Source organism: Dipodomys spectabilis, unplaced genomic scaffold (genome assembly GCF_019054845.1).
Source record: "Dipodomys spectabilis isolate Male_0828 unplaced genomic scaffold, ASM1905484v1 ptg000263l, whole genome shotgun sequence".
Lineage (NCBI taxonomy): Eukaryota > Metazoa > Chordata > Mammalia > Rodentia > Heteromyidae > Dipodomys > Dipodomys spectabilis.
In genome coordinates, this window is record NW_024870940.1 from 1,892,527 (window position 1) to 1,907,465 (window position 14,939).

Here is a 14,939-nt window from a genome sequence, read left to right on the forward strand (position 1 = left end):
CATGAAAGGTTTCACTTCTGAAACCCTACCCGGGCCCTGGCCCTCCACTTTTACCTTTAACTCCAGACCTAATTTTGTTACCTGGTAGAACTTGGCAGAGAATGGTGAAGAGGAGGATGGCGGTCTTCATGGCTGAAGAAAGAAAGAGCTTATTTGCAGAGGCAGAGAAGGCTTCCGTCTGTGGCTGTCTAGAATGAGCGGAATGTCTTTGTCTGGGTGAAGAGAGTGCTTCTGTACCTCATTAAGGGATCCTCGGGGACAGAGGTGCTCTTGGTGTGCTGACCAGTCTTGGTGGGAGAACTAAGTGCTTGTTTGTTTGACCCTCGGGGCCTTAGGAAGATGTGGTCTCATAGTTCTGACCATACCACGCGGTGCTGTAGAACATCATCTACACACATTTTGGCAACAGATGAAATCTTCTGTAGTAAATTACAAGTGGTTTGGTGACAGTGGGAAACGATTTGTTTCAGATAGTGCTACCATCTCCAGGGTCGCAGAACTCTGCTCTGTCTGAGAAGCATGCAATTTGATTGCATTTTGAGGATTTGAGTCTGAGGTTTGAGGAGTGTGAGACAAAGAGGCAATGCTAACAAGTAATGTGAACAGGAGAAAGTAAAATGGAGCATGAGATTCAGAGACAGGACCAGGAAGCATTAAGATAGTCAATGCAGTTCAGCCACTGTAGGGCTCATGTTATTTTGTAGAACTCAGTGTCTTAAGCCTCACCATGCCAATGTACATTCTCCTTGTAAATGAGTATTGGCTACAGTATTTACCAGATGGACTCTTAAATGTTAAATGGATGTTTTGAGCAGAACATTTCAATATTTCTTTTTTTTTGGTCATGGGGGCTTGAACTCTGGGCCTGGGCACTGTCCCTGAGCTCTTCAGCTCAAGGCCAGCATTCTACCACTTAATCAATAGCTCCACCTCTGGTTTTCTGCTGGTTAATGGGAGATTAGAGACTTTCCTGCCTGGGCTGGCTTTGAACTGTGATCCTCAGATCTCAGCCTCCTGAATAGTTAGGATTACAGGTGTGAGCCACCAGTTCCTAGCTTTTCAGTATTTCTTAAGGACAAATATTTCATTCTTTTTTCTTTCTTGGAGGTTGTCGGGCTTAACCCCAGGGCTTTGGCACTGTCCCTGATCTTCTTTTACTCAGGGCGAGCACTCTACCACTTCAGCCACAGTACCACCTCTGGTCTTTTCTGTTTATGTGCTACTTAGGAATTGAACCCATGGCTTCATACATGCTAGGCAAGCATTGTATCACTAAACCACGCTTCCAGCCTATACTTGCATAAGATATGGCACCAGCCACCATTTCACACAGCCATGAGACCAGAAGTACAGATACCTAATCCTAGAATGCCACCCTGAGATGCTCAGCGGCCATTCCTGCTGCGTCGTCACCACCACACTGCGTCTACCTCAGCCCCTTGGCTCTCTTCCCTTCTCCTCCCCACCACCAGATACTTCCTGTCTGCACCAATACTGCACTACACCCACCCCTGCGTGTCTAGCCTGGCGTCATCCATGGACCGAGCATCTGCAAAGATCCCCCCATCTTGGAAGGCCCCTCGAGGGCTTGGCTGGTTGGACATTGGTTCAATCCCGGGAGCGAGCGGTTCAGGAACTTGAGGACGCCATCCATTTTGTGTCTCCAGTGTGGGATTTCCACATGGTGAGCTCTAACACCACTGCAAGTACGCATGCCAATTGCATACACACTCACTTTGTCCCAGCCAAGAAAGGGGCCTGGCCCTCAATCCACCCCCTGCTGTCCTGTGCATGCTACAGAGCCATCACGGAAGCAGCTGACCATGGACTCCACCCTGGAGGCCTTTGTACACGGCTGGTACTTGCTGCTCCACACTTGAATATCCCCCTTCTCCCCAGAATTTCATAGTACCTGTCTGGTCAGGTGGCTGTTGTGGAGACCCTAAATGGAGCTCTAGGGCTCCTGGGAAATCACGGCGTTCCAGGGACCCAGTTATACAAAGCTTGTCCCTGAGGAATCCCAGCTTCTTCAACAGCCTCTCGGTGCTCTCAGTCCTTGTTCCTTCCCCCCACACCCCGTGAGAAATCCACTGACTTTTGAATATTTTCCTGCTGGAGCCCTTCGCAGAGCTGTGAACAGGCAAGTTAAAGCTATCTGGGTCACCAAAAGTGAGCCTAATTTGTTTCCTCATTTTTGTAAGCATCTTTGTCTTACCTTTGTTATTTACTTTTCTAACATTGTAATACAATTTAAAGGACAAAAGATGTATTTGGATTCACTACTTCAAAGGATTCTTCTGTTCTTCATTCCTTGGACCCGTGCCCTGGGCAGAACATGAGGGCAGTGGGGAAGTGGAGCAGAGGAATTCCCACACCTCACGTCAGCAGAGGCTGAGGGAGAGAGGGAAAATGACAGAGAGAGGAGGAGTGAGGGAGAGTAAAAAGGAAGGAGAGCAGAATAGATTCCTCCTGGCATGACCTTCAAGGACATACCCCAAATGACCTGCTTCCTCCACCCAGAATTCCACATGCTTTCTAGAAGAGCCCATTGACGGGGGACAATGTATTGAAAGCAGGGGTCTAGGGGCTGGGAAGGTGGCTCAGTGGTAGAGCGCTTGCCTTGCATGCATGAGGCTTTGGGTTCAAGTCCTCAGCACCACATAAACAGAAAAAGCCGGAAGTGGCACTATGGCTCAAGTGGTAGAGTGCTAGCTTTGAGCTGAAAAGCTGAGGGACAGCACCCAGACCCAAAGTTCAGGCCCACGACCAGATCCGCCTCCTCCCCGCCCCCCCAAAAAAAGAAAACAGGAGTCTATTGGGAATATTTCATTATCAAAACATAAGAACATGAATATATTCTATTATGCAAAGAAAGAAAAAAACTAGATAGCAAGCACAGGTGAAAATTTTTGGAAAATTCTCAATATCTTTACATTTGGTCACTGATTTATTTCTAATTTTGAATATATACATGCATCTTATGGCAAAGTATAATGCTAACATTCTTTCAAAGCAACTTGTATTACTTACTGTAAAGAAAATATGCTAATCAGCAACCTGAATATGCATACTTTGAGAAGTTATACTGGAAAACACAATTCCTTCCCCACAGTATTGAAAGTATTACACCAGTGACTACTTCCACGCTGTCTAAGGTTGTAGGATATACTAGAAACTTTCATCCACAAATCACACTTACATAGTTCCCTTCCAGTCTGTTCTTTCTTATCCTTGCGAGTTTACACCCACCCCTGGGTGTGTTTACTCTCATGCTGCTTAAGGTGAGAGGAATTCCAGAAGCCTTTCCCACAGAGCTGACACACATGCTGGTGTGCTCTCTCTCTTTTTTTTTTTTTTTGGTCCAGTTGTGGGGCCTGAACTCTGAGCCTGGGCGCTGTCCCTCAGCTCTTCAGCTCAAGGCTAGCGCTCTACCACTTGAGCCACAGCACCACTTCCGGCTTTTTTCTTTTTGCTTATGTGGTGCTGAGGAATCGAACCCAGGGCCTCAGGCATTGCAAGGCAAGCGCTCTGCCGCTGAGCCACCTTCCCAGCCCTGCTGGTGTGCTCTCTTATGCGTCCTCATGCTTGAGTGTCTGAAGGTTTCCCCACAGAGCTGACACTCTGGCTTCTCGGCACTGTGCGTTTGCTCGTGGTCTTTAAGATTAGAACACCTCACGAAGGCTTTCCCGCAGAGGCGACACTCATATGGCTTCTCTCCTGTGTGCGTCCTCGTATGCTCCTTAAGATGCCATGGCCTAGTGAAGGCTTTCCCGCACCGAGGGCACGCGTGCGGCTTCTCCCCAGTGTGTGTTTTCTCGTGCATCCGGAGGCTAGTGGACCTCACAAAGGCTTTCCCGCAGCGCTGACACACATGCGGCTTCTCCCCAGTGTGGGTTCTCTTATGTTGCCACATGGCCCTCGAGTGACTAAAGGCTTTCCCACAGAGCTGACACTCATATGCTTTCTCTGCAGCATGCATTCTCACATGCTTCTTAAGGTGAGCTAGCCTAGCGAAGGCTGTCCCGCAGAGGGGACATTCGTGTGGTTTCTCTCCAGTGTGCATTCTCTTATGCTCCTCAAGATGCGATGACCTAGTGAAGGCTTTCCCACACCAAGGACACGCGTATGGCTTCTCCCCAGTGTGTGTTTTCTTGTGCACCCTAAGACCAGTCGACCTCACAAAGGCTTTTCCGCAGAGCTGACACACATGGGGCTTCTCCCCAGTGTGTGTCCTCTCATGCACCCTAAGATTGGATGACTTAACGAAGGCTTTCCCGCAGCGCTGACACACATGCGGCTTCTCCCCAGTGTGCGTTCTCTTATGCTCCTGAAGATGAGCTGGCCTGGTGAGGGCTTTCCCACAAATAGGACACACGTATGCTTTCTTTCTTTGCTCGTGTTCCCAAGGCTTATATGGCCCAGTGAAGGCTTTGCCAGAGGCGTGGCATTCGTATGGTTTCTGCCTAGTGTGTGCTCTGCTGTGTTTCCTAAGGTTACATGAATAGCTGAAGGCTTTCCCACAGATAGGACAGGTATATGGTTTTTCTCTACTGTGCATTCTCTCATGCTCCCTAACAATAAATTGCCTACTGAAGGCTTTCCCACAGATGTGACACTCATATGGTTTCTCTCCTGTGTGTGTTCTGCTATGTCTCTTAAGTTCACTTGGCCTTTGGAAGGCTTTCCCACAGAGAGCACACACATGTGCCTTCTTTCTAGTGCGTGTTCTCTCATGACTCCTAAGAGGAGACGGCCTAGTGGTTGCTTCCGCACATAAAGAACCTTCAAATACCTTCCCTCCGGTGTGCACTTTCTCCTGCTGCCTAACGTGACTCGACTGATTGCAGGGTTTGGAACACAGATGGAGGCCATAAGCTTTCTGTCTAGCGTCTCCTCTATCCTGCCAGCCCAGCTCACTGGAGCCACTGTGTGCACACCCCAGTTCACTACCACCACACGCTTTGTCTCCACCATGCGTCTGACTGTGACTGAACTTTGGAGAAGGAACAAAGGCTGTGCTACACAAACTACAAGCATGTGATTTCTCTCCAGTGGGAGTTACACCGTGGTTACAGTGTTCATAGTTTTCAACAAAGACTTTAGCACATAGATCACAGTTACTGCATTGTCTAATGTCCAGCCAATTCTTAAAGCCATTACCAATTGGATGATCAATTTCTCTGTGTTCCAGGTGCTCAGGAGTAGGTGAGTATTCACGGTGCTTTTGTCCACAATGGAAGCTAACACAGGAGATGTTTTCTGCATCCTTTGGCAAACTTTGATTCGATGCAGAGCTGTGAGTCTTTGTTTCTGCCAAGTCATTCCTTTCAAATGAGTCTTGCAGAGGAAGAGATTTCTGTGGGAAGATGATGGAAGGCTGTGCTATTACTTGTCCACATTCATCTCTATGTCCATTTCTCTATGTGAATGCTATGCTACTTAGCCTAGACTAGACATAAAGTATATTATAACTGGTGCTGGTGGCTCATGCCTGTAATCCTAGCTATTCAGGTGGATGAGATCTGAAGATGGCGGTTCAAAGTCAGCCTGGGCAGGAAAGTCCATGTGATTTTTTTTATCTCCAATAAACTACTCAGAAAAACCTGGAAGTGGTGTTGCAGTTGAAAGGGTAGAGTGCTAGCCTTGAGCAAAAGAAGCTGAGGGACAGCATCCAGGCCCAGTGTTCAAGCCTCAGGACAAGCAAAAATAAAACAAGGCAACAACAACAACAAAAATTTATTATATTTTTTCTTCCACATCCCCCTCTTGAAAGTACTAAAGAGGTGCTCCATGCAGGATGCCAACAACAGAAGGATCAGGTTAATCCTGCCCACATATGTATATATGCACACATACACAGAGATATATAGACAGACAGACAATTAGCTTGGGACTGTGGGGTTTTTTATTAACCTTTAATTTTTGTCAGTTATGGGGCTTGAACTCTGGGCCTATGCACTATCCCTGAGCTCTTCAGCTCAAGGTGAGCGCTCTACTACTTGAGCCACATCACCACTTCTGGTTTCCTGGTGGTTTATTGGAGATAAGAGTCTCACAGACTTTCCTGCCTGGGATGGCTTTGAACCATGATCCTCAGATCTCAGCCTCCTGAGTAGCTAGGATTACAGGCATGAACCACCAGTGCCCGGCTGGTACTGTTTTACGTTGCATATCTGAGATGAAGGTTGTGACATCTGCTATTTTCCTTACTAAATTCAAACTATGTGGAGCTTTCATCCAAGAAATTCCTTCACCTCAAATAAGAGCCAGGCAATTGCTTTACTACATCCTCTCTCCACTACCAGTTCTTCACTGGTGATGATGGGAATCACGTCTGTGTAACTTACCACTGACTTGGCGATGCAGACCTTGCTGCTGACGTGTTGTATGTAAAGACGGCCATGTTTGCCATGTGGACTGGAAATGCCTGTGAGAAGTGTTTAAAAGCATAGCTGGTATGAAATTGGGAGGAGATGGTTAAATGCACCTTAGTCCACAATTTTGAGTTGGCATTTAATGAATCAAAGAAAACAGTTCTTAGGGAAAGCACATTATGTAACATTCACGATCATAAATGATACTTTGTGTGTCAATACTGAACCTCAGTTTGGTACCTGTGCACTGTCCCTGAGATATTTAGCTTAAGGCGAGTGCTCTAGCACTTGAGCCAAAGTGGCACTTCCTTCTTTTTGTGGCTAATTGGAGATAACAGGAGTTATATGAAAACTTGGGGGTATATTCCCTGTATTGAAGGCTTAGCTGACCCTGGAGCTTATACCTGAGCTACTGCCTAATAAGTTCTGTTTTGTTGAGTTGGGAGCTCCACCCAAACATAGAGTTTTTGTCTTTAAAAAGCTTTGTGTGAGTTCTGTTCTGGGCTCAGAACATCTGCAGAGGCCAGCTCTCCTATCACCACCCGCCGCCCCCAGCCATTCTACCTCTCAAAATGTAGCTCATCTCTTTCCTTACAATAGGCAAGCCTGAATTCCTAGAGGCACGTGCAGGGACAGGGATGATATGTTGCTGGACCTGCCAGACCTCTACTTTGAACTTGCCAGACTCTTTGAAATCTCTGTGACTCTGCCCTCTGCCCGCGACCCCACTTCAGTGCCAATCACCTTGGCCGCCATTTGGCCTGTGTCTCCTGCCTCCTGACTCTCCTCAGATCACCACAGTGTCCCTCTTCAACTCCATTAGAGTTGATCTGCTTTGTTGAGATTGTGGAGTGAGTTCTTTACCCAGTGCTGAAAAGCCTAGAGGGGAGAGAGGCCATTCGTTGAATGCGGGTGCCTAGCTCTAGGTACACCAGAAGAACTCTGCTTCAGAGAAATGCAGATGTCATGGTCTTGGGAAAGCTTTGCCCATTCAGAATGCTGTGGTTCTACCTTAACTCCCTAAAAGACTTGAATCACCACCCCTGAGTAGCCTCTAAGAAAATTTCCCCTACATAGAAGGTTGAGTATATCCTCCCTAGATTGAAAAGTTTTGCTGTGTCTGAGCTTGTACTTGAGTATGTTCATAGAAGGTCTGCTTTTGTTAAGGCTTGGTCTCCACCTTAACCATGTGGTTGTTGTCCTTAAAAGCCTGGGGCTAGGGGCTGGGAAGGTGGCTCAGTGGTAGAGCGCTTGCCCTGCAAGCATGAGGCCCTGGGTTCGATTCCTCAGCACCACATAAGCAGAAAAAGCCAGAAGTGGTGCTGTGGCTCGAGTGGTAGAGCACTTGCCTTGAGCTTAAGACAGCGCCCAGGCCCAGAGTTCAGGCCCCATGACTTAGAACTGTAGATCTTTGAGACAGGAGTCCAACTGCAGTCACTGGCCTTTTAAAAAACACTCCTAGGGCTGGGAATGTGGCTTAGTGGCCTAGCATGCATGAAGCCTTGGGTTCAATTCTACCACATACACAGAAAAGGCTGAAAGCAGCTAGCCTTAAGCAAAAGAAGCTCAGAGACAGTGCCCAGGCCCTGAGTTCAAGCCCAAGGACTGACAAAAAAAAAATCTACTTTCACTTGAAAAAAAAAAAAAAGACTCCCAATGTGATCTCTCAAAAAATGGCTTCTATTTTCTCCCATTTAACAACAGCATGAAGTGTATTCTAACCTGCAAGTTTCTGGTGGGACACGTGTCTGCCTACAGTCCCTGGCTTTCTGATAAAAGACTCCTGAGTGGAATTCTCAAATTTTGGCTTCTCTGGGCTGGGAAGGTGGCTCAGCAGTAGAGTGCTTGCCTTGCATGCATGAGGCCCCGGGTTTGATTCCTCAGCACCAAATACAAAGAAAAAGCCAGAAGTGGGTGCTGTGGCTCAAGTAGTAGAGCGCTAGCCTTGAGCTGAAGAGCTCAGGGACAGCGCCCAGGCCCAGAGTTCAAGCTCCATGACCACCACCACCAACAACAAAATTTTTTTTAAATAAAATAAATAAAAATGGCTTCACTGAATCTCACCATATAACAGGAGGACTCACCGACGGAGGCTAGATGATCGGCAATTTCTGACATCACATCTCTGCACAGCTTTCTCTGCGCCGGCCCCAGTAGCAGCCACTCTTCCAGGGTGAAGTTCACAGTTACATCCTCCAAGCTCAGTGACTCCTAGAACACCAAAGACACTTTATATTAGACACATCTGTAAAGACAAGTGTTAACTCGGGTCTAGGCATCCGGTCACTGCACTAAGTCAAGTGTACTCAGCATGATTAAGGAGTCACTGTTTCCCAGGAGGCCACCGACTGAAAGGGAAAGAAGCTGTTTCCTGGGTTCCCCAACCACACCAGACTACGTACTGGAGATCCGAGTACGTAGCTAGTTTTGCAGCTGGTGGGTTTTCTGAGTAGTGCTCACTACTTCATTGTCATTTCAAACTTACTCTATTGGAATAAGTTTGAAGAAACTTATTTGCACATCTTCTTTGCACCTGAGATGATAAAATACCTGATGTCGGCGAGTCTTCTGTTATCAGGAGAGGCTTTTGCTACTCACCCCTGAGTTCATTGTCCCTTCAGTGTCCTGCTGTCTCCCTCTGGGTTTCACGCTCTAAGCAGGAAAACGTGAGGCTGGAGAAGGAAGCCAGAGACCAGCATCCTGTTCACAATTTCCAGTTCTGTCTGAAACGAGGTCCAGGCTTCTCCCCAGCCGGCTACACCCTCTGCCAGAGCATTTGAATAGAGTCATGCAGAGCTTTTCCTTTATCAGGCAGAGTCCAGGCTCTGGAAAGGCTGAGATTGAGGGCTGTTAATCACTCAGATACAAATGCAAATACCTTATGGAGAAGAGAATGCCAGGCAACGCTTCTGTACAGGAACTAGCCCCCCCCCCCCCCCAGCTTTGGAGATTTTCGATCCTTTTTTCCAGATTTCAAAATATAGGTACCCTGACTCATCCCTCGTATGGTTTTTGACTTCTACCAGCAGATAAATACTGTCGGATTTCTTCATGTCATTCTTTTTCCTCGGCTTGCCAGCACCCATCACGCACCTTGCGTCCAACTCCTCGCCGCACTTTCTCCGTTCTCATGTCTAGATCTGCCACTTGTGAGCTTAGTTTGGAATCGACCTAGGACCTGTTGTAGGGAAGGTTCTTACAAATGAAGACACCATTTTTTTTTTTTTTTCTGGGAAGGATCATTGAGACTTACCTCACCAATAATCCTTCAGTTCTTGTTTTGGAAACAGACGAGAGTGTATCATAATGGTATGGGCATATCTTTTAAGAGTTATTTAATGCAAGGAGGCACAGAAAAATTCTCAAATAGGTTACCAGGGCAACAGGGAGAGTTTCGCCACTTATTCTCAAAGCCGATGGTGCAGGAAATCCCCGCTGTCCGGATGTGTGTGTGCGTGCCACGTGGGTGGCAGCAGCATCCCAGTTTCAATCACACACACGTGTGACTGCATGCATATCTCAGCCACTCACAGTGGATCAAAAAATCTCAATACAGTACTTGAAAATTTGAAAGTACTATGTTAAATATAGTACACGCAATTTGATGGGAATCTGCAATCTCAAAATGTGAAGGCTTATCCATGCACCCCCAACCTCCTCCGGGATCTGTGATCCTCAGATCTCAGCCTCCTGAGTAGCTAGGATGACAGGTGGGAGCCACTAGCACCCGGCTAGATCAGCTTTCTAAGCCTTCCCAGGTAGTAAAGTCTTTAAGACTCTTATCTCCAATAAACTGTGTAGAAGAAGCTAGAAATGGCATTGTGGCTCAAGTGGTAGAGAGCTAGCCTTGAGGAAAAGAATCTCAGGGACAAGTGCCCAGGCTCAGAGTTCAGGACCAAGACCCCCAAACACACGTACCAAATAGACACGTATCCTGCAAGAGCAAATACTTGGGAAGACAGCTCCTCCTTGCAGGCAGTGAATTCAGACTTCTGTGGCAGGATACATTGTTCCCCCTCCAGGAGAAACACCTGCTTTACAATATAAGGCAGGGTGCATTCTTCCCTAAAAGGGATGTCTAGGCGTAATAGTCAAATATTTCAAGAGCAGGTCAGTGTTAGAGACCCTGGGCCCAGGCCATAAAGGTGTCACAGCAGCAGTGAAGAAGAGCAAACCAAAACACCTATCTTTGCTTAACCTTAAGTCAGACCCAGCCTTTGTCACGTGAGCGCCCCGATTTCAAACAGCTCAGTGTCTCTCCCTGGAGACTGACCAGATTCTGTGAGAGTGTGCCTCTGCCTGTCCACATGTCTGCCTGTCTGCCTGTCTGTCTGCCACATGTCAGTCTGCATGTATGCTGGCTTGTTGACACAGTAAAGCTCTGCCAAGTTTTCTTACTATTATGATGTGTCCAGAAACTCTTCTGTGATCCAAGGCAAGGCCCCTAGTGCAGAGACGCTACTTCTGAAGGAAGCAGCACGCACAGCCTCCCTGGGATCAGTGGCAGTGTGCGTTTTCTTTCCACCACTGGGCAGGCCCCAGGTTCTAAGAGGAGAGCAGCCTCCGTGCCCACGGAGCACGGCACGGTGCTCGGAAGCCAGGAGTCACACGTCTGTCCTCAGGCATTCAGGTTAAGACTGGGCAGAGCACAGAGAAAATGGAAATTGAGAGGAGCTGGGAGGAGGCCCAAGGAACACCGCAGGCTTTCCCTACCCAGCCATAAGTGAGCTCTGCCGAGAGCCAGGACTCCCCATCCAGCTCGGAGAAGGAGCTGAGGGGCAGCATGCCCACCACAGGGCCCAGCACACTGCACCGGGCTGGAACCACTTCCCCTCCGGAGGAGGAATCCAGTCCTGGGACTGAGGTCCCCACCCCACCCTCCCTGCTCGGCCCAAGGCATTCTCCCCCCGCCCCCCCAGGCATTACAATAGTAGGCCTGGCTCACGGGTGGATATTGGAGGCTAGGCCTCCCTGCCTCTTGAATTTCCTTAAGGAAAGCCCCACCTACCCCCACCCCACCCCAGGAGTTATATGCCTTGGTATCCAAGGTCAATTGTATTGAAGTACAATTTAACCAAACGCGGTGGTTGAATCCTTTAAGATCTACACCCACTAAGTTTGGGGAGGTACTAGCACAGATCGAGACTGGTCAATGCTGATGAATGAATAAAATGGCTTCAAGATATGGTGGAAAAGGCACATAATATCCGTGACAAGAGAGGAGAATGAGAAGGAACGAGGGGCAGGAATAAGCTAAGATCTTAAGCACCTAGGAGAGAATTCACCTTGGGAAAGGTCTAACTGTCAGATCTATTAGCAGATTTCCTAGTTTTGGAGATCAGGACCTCCCACACAGGGAAAGTTTTAGAAAGCTCTAAAGCCCTAAGGCTAGTTCACACCAGCAACAATGCTTTCTTATCAGTAAGGAATTTGCATCAGTCTCTGGGTGACTAACAAAGCACTCAGCCACCTCAGAGCCCCTGTCCTGCCTTCTAAAGGAAAACCCTCCTAGCAACTCTGGTCCAATGAGTGCTCCGCAGAGGCTGTTTGTTGGGTGGAGATTAGCTAGGGAGGAGCCATAACATCACTTCCCAGGAGCTGCGAACTGGGAACCCACTGCCTTCTCCAGCTACACTTTTTCCTGCTTAGTGCTTGGGCTGCCTGGGTGAAACCTCAGAGATGATGTAGAATGATGAATTCCCCTGTGAGTAGCGACAGCCTTTCTTAATGACGTGGGACTCTCACATCAGGTGTTTTACCTTTTTTCCCCCCTGTTTGCCAATGGAAAGGCTTGAACTCGGGGCCTGAGCTCTATCCCTAGGCTGTTTAGCTCCAGGCTAGCGCTCTACCACCTTGAGCCACAGCCCCACTTTCGGTTTCCTGGTGGTTCATTGGAGATTAGAGACTCCAGGACATTTCTGGGTGGGCTGGCCCTGAAGCAGGATCCTCAGATCTCAGCTTCATGCGTAGCTTGGATTACAGCCTTCAGCCCACAGTGCTGTGCCATTTTACCCTGTTAAGTACAAATAAGGCTTGCTCATGGGATGGAATGCCAACTAAGTTTGAAGTGGCCATGAAGTAGTAATCACTGCTCAGAAAACACATTATCTACTAAACTTATCCATCACTGGTGTGGTCGGGGAACACAGGGAATGTGTTCTTTCTCTTTCAGTTGGTGGCCTCATGGGAAATGTTTGTTACCTGACACAGGTGAGGGTTTATGAAATTTCCCTTTAAATGTAGGGACTCTTCATTTAGGGTCCTTGACTTCCATCACAGAATAAGAATTTCTGGGCAAGTCACGATGGTAAGAACTATTAGGGGAGGTGTACTGAGTAAGCAAGCAGACTAGCAGACAGAAAGCAGACAAGCAGAAGGGCAGGAATACACACTAACAGAGTATGAGTGCTCTGAAAGGAAGATACACACACACACACAGCTCTTTGGCTGTCAGGGGTATTTATATGTAACGACATAGGGTCTGATTTCAAAGTTAGGCAAAGATAGGTGTTTTATTTTTGCTTCAATTACTCCTGGTATTACTTTCTGAGCTTCTGCATGCTTGGGGCATGTTTTCCAAGGTTAGAATGCATCCTGCCATCAAACAGATCCTCATCCTTGAGGTGAGGGTCACCATCTTGGCGTCTTGATAGAAGTTGAAGGTAGATGGGACTCTGCAGACTCTAGAGGTTACAGAGGACACTCTTTGGATTGCAAATATGCCCTGCCTCTTAGGGCTCCAGGAAGTGTTTCCCCTAGATCACTGGGGTCCTGATGGTCGCTTATTGTTCCGCTGGATAGCTTGATCTACCTGCGTGTAGCACTTTTGTTAGGGTTAAGCATCCCTGTCTCATCTGCTCTGCTTATAAATAACACCTTTATTAGGATTAATTATCTTCACCTAGCTCGCTTTGTTCTAGTTTTTACACTTTTGCCAAGGCTGTAAAGGCTTGGTCTCTGCCCCAACATGTGATTTTTGTCTTTAAAAATTATGTGCTAGCTCTGTTCTGGGCTGCTGGTCTTTGAGACTGGAGACTGGAGTCCACCATGCAGTCCCTGGCCTTGTATGTATGTATGTATGCATGCATGCATGTATTTATTGCCAGTCCTGTGGCTTGAACTCAGGGCCTGGGCACTGTCCCTGAGCTTCTTTTGCTCAAAGCTAGCACTTGAATGACAGTGCCACTTTCAGCTTTTTCTGTGTATGTGGTACTGAGGAATCGAACCCAGGGCTTCATGCATGCTAGGCAAGCACTCTACCACTGAGCCACATTCCCAGCCCCCCATCACTGGCTTTTTAATAAAGAATCCCAATTTGACCTTTCAAAATGTGGCTTCTCTATTTTCTTCTTTCTTTCTTTTTTTCCTTTCTCTGTTTTCTTGTTTTACAACAAAAGGCTGCTTAAGTCTGGGGGAAGCATTTTTTTCCTCAGGAAAGCATGCATCCTGTCAGACAAGTTGTTAATTCTTGGGAGAGAAATTCATCCCTCAGGAAGGACTGTCTTCTGTTGTCTCTCTTCAAAGTAAAGATGGAACATCTGTGTTTCTAAATACCGTATTTCTGAGTTGCCTTCACTAGGCCTCATTTTGCTCTACTTATTCTGCCTCAATTTCCACTAATGACCATTCCATATGAGTTTTGGTCAGCTTACAGCAAATACAGAGGATATTCCTTCAACTACTTCCCTTGAGATTAAGAGGACAAAGTCATTTTAGGGGTAATGAAGCAGGATAGACAAAGGGGAAATGAGGTACAGTCAGCTTACAGCAAATACCGAAGATATTCATTCATTCATCTTCTTCCCTTAAGATGAAGGGACCAAAGGAAAACCAAAGGAAAATGAGGCTGGTGAGGCGACTCAGAATTATGGTATTTGGAAATATAGAAGGAGAGGAAGCAGGATTTATTCCCTCCTGAGGGATGCGTCTTTCACTCCAGGAATTAGCTCTTGTCTGACAGGATGGATGCCTTCCTGCAGAACTTCAGCTGCCTCCTACGGCAATGCAGACAACAGGTGGCCTTTCTTATCTCAAGGACACCCATCTGTCATTCTTATCTGGAAAGAGAGCCCTGAACATCCAGAAACTCAAAGTAATGCCAGGAGTGCAGAGCAAATATAAAGCACCTATTTTTGCATAACTTTGACGCCAGACCCCTTTGTCATTGCCATTCAAACACTCCCAACAGCTAAGGAGCTGGGTGTCTCTCTGTCTCTCCTGCCTAGCACCCACACTCTGCTAGAGTGTGCCCCTCCCTTTCTGCTGGTCTGTTTGTTTGTCTACTTGCTTGCTTATCCACTCAATAAAGCGCTGCCAAGTTTTCTTACCATTGTGACCTGTCCAGAAATTCTTATTCTGCAGTTGAAGTCAAGGACCCTAAGCGAAGTCCCCACTTTTTCTTTTCTTTTTTTTTTTTTTGGTTGGCCATGGGGCTTGAACTCTGGGCTTGGGCACTGTCCGTCACTCTTCAGCTCGAGGCAAGTGCTCTACCGCTTGAGCCACAGCACTACTTCCGGTTTTCTGGTGGTTTATTGGAGATAAGAGTTTCACAGACTTTCCTGCCTG